We start from the raw sequence: 6,828 nt of genomic DNA, 5'->3' as shown, positions 1-6,828 counted from the left end.
TGCAAGGTCATCAAAGATAGCCATGGGATCGGGTATCTCAACAGCTGGTGGTGCAACAACGGGTGTAACAGAGACAGTAACGGGGTCGACGGCAAGAACGGGCTCGGAAGTGACTGGAGCGGGCTGATAATCAACAAGCATGGCAGGAATCGGATCATCTGGATGAGCAGGAGCCTCAGCAGGCTGCTCCAACTCCATCTCCTCATCAGCATCCATGCGAGGAATGGAACCGAATCCCAACGGTGGGATATGTGAAGCTATCGACTCAAAGGAATCAGAAGCGGACGAATCGGACTGAACCTCCATACCAGGAAGCTCGACCATGGGAACAATAGGATCAAAATCTGGGATATCAACAGGTGGAACACCGTCCTCCACCGGGGCCCCACCATCCTGGTCTCCCTCCGGGGGACCCTCGATGAGCAGGTCGATGTCACCATCGGGTAACGCGTCGATAGGTTGTTCCTCGAAGGGAACTGCAGCGAAGGGGAGAGGGGCAGGGATGGGAACAAGAGGTAGGTCCTCTCCAGGTGGGCCGTCAGCTAAAGGTACATCATCTCCGAAGATCGGTAGGGCAAAAGGCTGAAAGTCATCTTCATCAGTGCTCGTGTAGTCTGAGGTGTAAACTCCCGAATCGGTAGCCATCTCGTCGTCAGAGGTAAAAGTCCTCGGGTCATTCGCATCGGATACTCCGCTACCGGATGATGCCATGGTGTCTGTAACACATCCACAACATATGCACACAAATAAGATAAGCATGTAAACAAATAATAATGAAGTCATGTATGCATCCTAGTCTTCCCAGACTATCCCACCCAATCTCTAAGACTGAATTCCCTAGTCTCTCAGACTAACTCCCTGGCCTCTAAGACCAACCTCCCAGTCTCTAAGACTCAAATTTTCCCCAGCCTCTAAGGCTAAACATCCCCAATCTCTAAGATTGTGTCCCTCAGTCCCTAAGACTGAACTCCCTCAGTCTCTAAGACTGAACTCCCTCAGTCTCTAAGACTGATACGAAAATTTTGAAAAAAAAATGTATTTGTGACCTTTTGTTTGTAAAAATGTTTGTGCCCTGGATCTAGACTTTTAGTGTATGCAAATGTACAAACGTTTGAAAACATTTTCGTGAGAGCCCTAGTGATCATAGTCTAGACTCGAGAAGGAATCCTAGTTCGCTATGATCGAGGCTCTGATACCAAGCTGTCACACCCTGGCTTTTGCGGAAGCGTGGGTTTGTTTGGTGTGACTTCTTAATACCATAGCAACAATCACAACATGCTATATGATAAAAACATATGATGTTCATCCATTAAAATAGTTGAAGATACATAACATATTGTCTTGGAACAAAAACATCAACCACACGATACGTTTACAAAACATGACTTGTTTAAAATGAGTTCATAAGACTCGACGAAAAGCTACCAACGACACAAGGACTTGAGACATGCAACTCGTCCAGGAAAGAGTTACACTTCCCAAACCTACGACTCCGGATGACATCCTTATTAGTACGCAGCTAATCATGCATCACTTGCCAGATCCAACTTAATTACCTGAAATACATGTAGTTTAAAAAGTCAACAAAAGTTGAGTGAGTTCATGTGTAAGTCTGTGTGAATAAACCGTTTTAATAAGTCTGTAAGTAAAATAGTCCCTGGTATGTAGCAATAAGGAAAAATGATCACCACTGGGTTGCAAATCCAATAGTATATGTGAATGATGCAGGAAGACTCAAACCTAGCAAATTTGTCTCCGGTATGAAGACATAGTCACCACTATGGGCCCCCGGCCTCATGGGTGTGGGCTCGATACACCCAAATAGATCTATCACTCATGTCCCGTGGTCCTACTATGAGGATTAATGGCCTTAAGTGTCATGCCCACCACTCACTTGATCGCGTAATAAAAACCCCTCCTTAAGCTAATCATACCAATTATAAAATGTCTGAAATAATTTGTAAACATGTATTCCACCCCCGAAGTATAAAACCGAAAACAGTAAAGGAATAGGGGGTCATGAACTCACCGTAGTGCGTCTTGACTCGAACTTAAACTCTTTCCGCTACACGACAACCTACAACGTACTAATGTCTATTAGACGAACGGACCGTGCCTTGGCTTAGAGTTTAGTGTTTTGATTATGTTACTTTGGTATTATTTTGTTAAAACAATAATAATTATTTTAACTTAACTATCGTTATTAGAAAAATAGTTAGACAACTATTTCGTATCTATTTTCTCGAATATTTTACTAAGTGTTCGGATTCTCGGAAAATTTCGGCAGAGTCTCCTCTGTAAATAGAGGTGTCCATGCTTGAATAGCATATCATTTTCTTTTATTTATATCCAATAGTTCATTTTCAATAACCAAACCAACATATAGACATACAAAACATTACATACTTCATTTCAGCTTTATTACTCGAAACAGGACTGTTTTCGAGGATTTTTATAAAATAGTTACCCTTTTCTAAAAATTCTCAAATTTTTACAGAATGGCACATATGTTCCAAAGTTTATTGTGAAAAAGTATCAAAGTCCAATTCGTTACCCATATTTTATAGAAAATCATTTTCTTGACTGCAATCAGATTTGTTACCTTCTGATCGCAGTTTACGGAAATATTCACTAAAAATCAACCGTAAGTCCGTTTGATGAAATTCCAGTTGGAGGGTCGTCCTGACAATGGTTTCTATCTACTGTAAAAATTTCATGAGTTAATTTTACACAGGTTTTAGGTTATGACTCCGAAAATAACCCACTTTTTCTGCAGTAAAAATGCAGCTTGAGCTGCTGTCCAAAAATAACCTTTTTAAAATAGTAAACGGTCTCGAAAAATTATGATTCCAGTGCCATTTGTTTATTATTCCAAAACACTCATTTTAGGCTTTAGAAAATCCGTTTTTCGACTTAAAATGATCCCGTTACAGCCTGTTGAAGTTGGCTGGAAATCCAACTCAGCAAGCTGTTTAAGCTTTTGTGTGTGATGAACATTCAACAATCGTAACAAGAATCGAAGTGAAACAAGAGTATGAATGGACTTACTACTAGCACAAGGCTAGGGTTGTAATCTTAGGATGAGATGATAAGGAATGATGGTGAGAAAAGCTTGAACAAGGCTTCTTGAGAGCACTTCCTCTTGCACCTCTATGGATCAATCTTGGAGCTTGGAATGGGGTTTGTTAGTGAAAGAGATGAAGATGGTGAAGGAAGGTGATGATGAAAATCAGTTGTGGTGAGAGGGGGGGGGGTATGAGCCGAATTTAGAGGGAGGAGAGAGAGGATTAAGTGCTAGCTTTGATGTAATGATGATCATTATCTTGGAAATGTGCATTACTAGCTTATAGAGAAATTATGACAAGAATTTGGCCAATGAAATCAAGATTTTCTTTACAAAAGATTTAAACAAAATATTCTTTAATGATTAGGGCAGATTTTCGGTTATAGGGGGGGGCAAAGTGTAAATTTTTGTTAATTAGTAGGTAATTATTAAAAGGTTAAGGGTATTTACAAGTATAGTGGGTGTATGTCATGTTTGCATGGTGCATGGGGATTTTTGTGACCATGATTAATTTAAAATAATAAAATAATATTTCTAACAATATTTTCATGTCTCGGGTAATGTCTGGTTGTTCGGTTTCGCATCGTTCCGTTAAAGCGTTTAATTGTCCCGTAAAGCGTCTTTTGTGCATCTTTTTGTAACGAAATTAATTCCAACACTTAGGAAAGTGTCCAGGACCATTTAGTCAATACTCTGTATAATATGAGTGTTTTAAAAGCTGAATTGTTACTAAAAATGCGGAATTCTGTAATTAAGTTGCGTTTTAGGCACTTTCCGGCACTCAAACTATCACCTAGTGACATAGTCTTATGGTCCTCACCTCCCTACACTCCATACTGGTGTAGTGTTCTATCCCTGGCCCATACTGGCCTAAAATAGTATCTGTCTAAGTGCTGGCATTGTCAGCATGTGTCTGAGTTATCCGCTTACTGTGCTAACTGTGCTTTGTGCATCCGGTTTGTCACTAAGAGTCTGTATGAAATAATTGGAGTGACTGTATGTAAAGAATGCACATGCATGTACATAACATAAATCAGTAAGTAGTTTAAAGTGTCAGATGTAGTCAAGCACAGTCATTAAGCACATAATTAGGGTTAATTAATTTGTACAGTACCTGTAATTTTGCGGGTTGTCACACTTTTTACGCCAATCAAACCAACCCATATTGGGTCAGGCTTCACATTGAACCCAACAATCTCCCACTTGAATCCACGGAACAATCTTCACATGTGCTTCACCTGTAAGTACATGTACACGTGTAAACAAGAATATCCCAAACATTAGTCTATACCCACCCATTCGTAACTGCTTCCTCAACACTATTTCAAGAGGCCAACTGAAGCTTTCAGTTTTCCAAAGTCGTCGCTTTGGTAAGCATGTCCGTTGGATTCCTATCCCCTTTAATGTTGTTTAACTGAATAGTTCCATCATTGATAAATCCCAGAGGAAATGATACCTTGTTTTCCCATGATACGTAGGATAATTTGCCAATTTCACAGCACTTACATTATCACAATGCAATAGATAATCCACTTGTTTTCTGCCTAGTTCTTCTTAGAATGTCCTTAACCAAACAAGCTTCTTTCTTGCTTTAGCGACTGCCATGTACTCAGCCTCAATGGTCAAGAGTGTCACGCTCTTTTGCAATCTAGACATCCAACAATAGTTGTATCCCCCATGGTAAATGCATAACCTTTTGTACTCTAGGTCTTCTTGCATCTACCTAAGTCAGCATCCGAATACCCTTTAAGAATAACATCATTTCTGTAACGATTCGCATTTTTGTACTTTCCTTAATTAGAATGATGTAGTCGTACTTCTATTTTTCGAAACTTATAATCATATCGTATTCGTATTCGTATTTCGTTTCCAACTTTGTAATCCGAGGCTTTGATCATAATGAAATTCATTCTTTATACATACATGTTATACTTAAAATCAATCATAAAATACTTGTTTACTTGCAAATCGACACTTGTTTTACAGGCAAATACTCAAACGTACATTCGCAGTACTTGAATTATACTTACATACACATTCCGTGCTTGAATACATGTAAATACTAAGTTCTAGCATAAATTGACAACAAAATGTAAATAAAACAAAGTTGCTAGACCAGGGAGGCGCCGCGTCACGCGACACCCCCCCCCCCCTTTGAGTTTGGCGTGACACGACGGGGTACAATCCGCAGCGAGTTGTTTTCACCCCATTTTCAAACCTTCTCTAACACAAAACCCTACCTCACCATTATAAAACCAAGCCTCCATCACCCCATTTTCACTTTCCCAACTCCTTTACACTCTCAAAACACTCCCAAATCAGTTGCGAACACAAAAAAAAAAAAGACAGAAAACTCTAAGTCCTATGTGATTTCAAACTCACCTTTCTTCATCTTTTCTCCATCTTTTCTTCCATTTCAAAGCTTGGAACAGTTCTAGGAGTGTTTTCACAATTTTAACATTGTAAACTAAGGTGGGACATCACCATTTGAGGTCCAAACTTTCTGTTTTGGAAGTTACATGTTGTAAAATTTATATAAACTTAACATTCTTGCATGAATCTTATGCCTACATGTTCCTAAACTCATCTATGGTTATGGGACTTGTTTACGGTTGATTCTTATGAGTTTAGAGGTGCAAACACCCTCTAAACTTTCTGTTTTGACAAAGTTTAGACAACCTACAAGTGTTGAGACCATCCAAGTCTACAATAGTTCATATGGCAAGAATTGTGTTTTGGTAAACGTGTGAAGCATGGAAGCCTTGGCTTTCCAAACTTGTTCCACCACCTCACTTGATGTTTTTGTTCATGTTCAACTAAGTAGTTTCCTAGACCCAAAGTAAGTAAACCCCGCCCCGCCTCCAACATTTGCCATGTTGGGTATGACACGCCCGGGTTGTTCTTATTTGGCTACTTGGTATATTAGTAGATTAGTTGTAATTTTGCTTTCATTCATGACCAACCGGGTTATCAACTATGTTGGTAACTTTGTGCTTTGGTGAATCATACAATGAGGTATACATACCTCCATGCTTGACTTCTATGATATTCATGACGGACTTCTTATATATATATATATATATATATATATATATATATAGGGTGGGGTTCGGCTACAAAGTCCATTTTTCCTACAAAGCGTACAAAGTCATAAAACACCACAATTTCAACCATAAAACACACTTAAAACCCACAAATAACAGAGTGAAGATCACTAAAACACAATAGTAAACCCTAACAATACATAAAAACTTCAAACACACCATCATAGAACTATAAATATAAAACACAACATGATAATCAACTTAAAACACACTAATGTTAGTCATTTGATAATCAAAGCCTTATCATCTAAAACACAACACAAAACCCCAACAATCTTCAGTTTGTTATTTCTGTGTTTTGAGTGTGTTTTATGATTGACATTATGGTATTTTATGACTTTTTACACATTGTAGGAAAAATAGACTTTGTGGCAAACTCCCACCCTATTTTGAGTGTGTTTTATGGTTGACATTATGGTGTTTTATGACTTTTTACACTTTGTAGGAAAAATAGACTTTGTAGCAAACTCCCACCCTATATATATATATATATATATATATAAATATATATATAGCCGAAATTATAATACTAACCGGATTATGGTTAGATGTTATGAATGTAGGTTACTTTATCTTCGTTCTAGATTACTCGTTTGTGATTCTAATGGGCAAGTTAGGACGCATGAAATCACATAAAATCTTAGTGTCAAAACGAGTATT

This window comes from Helianthus annuus, chromosome 9, assembly GCF_002127325.2.
Source record: "Helianthus annuus cultivar XRQ/B chromosome 9, HanXRQr2.0-SUNRISE, whole genome shotgun sequence".
NCBI classification, from domain to species: domain Eukaryota; kingdom Viridiplantae; phylum Streptophyta; class Magnoliopsida; order Asterales; family Asteraceae; genus Helianthus; species Helianthus annuus.
The sequence above is the reverse complement of the archived record's forward strand: the minus strand, read 5'-3'. Positions refer to the sequence as shown.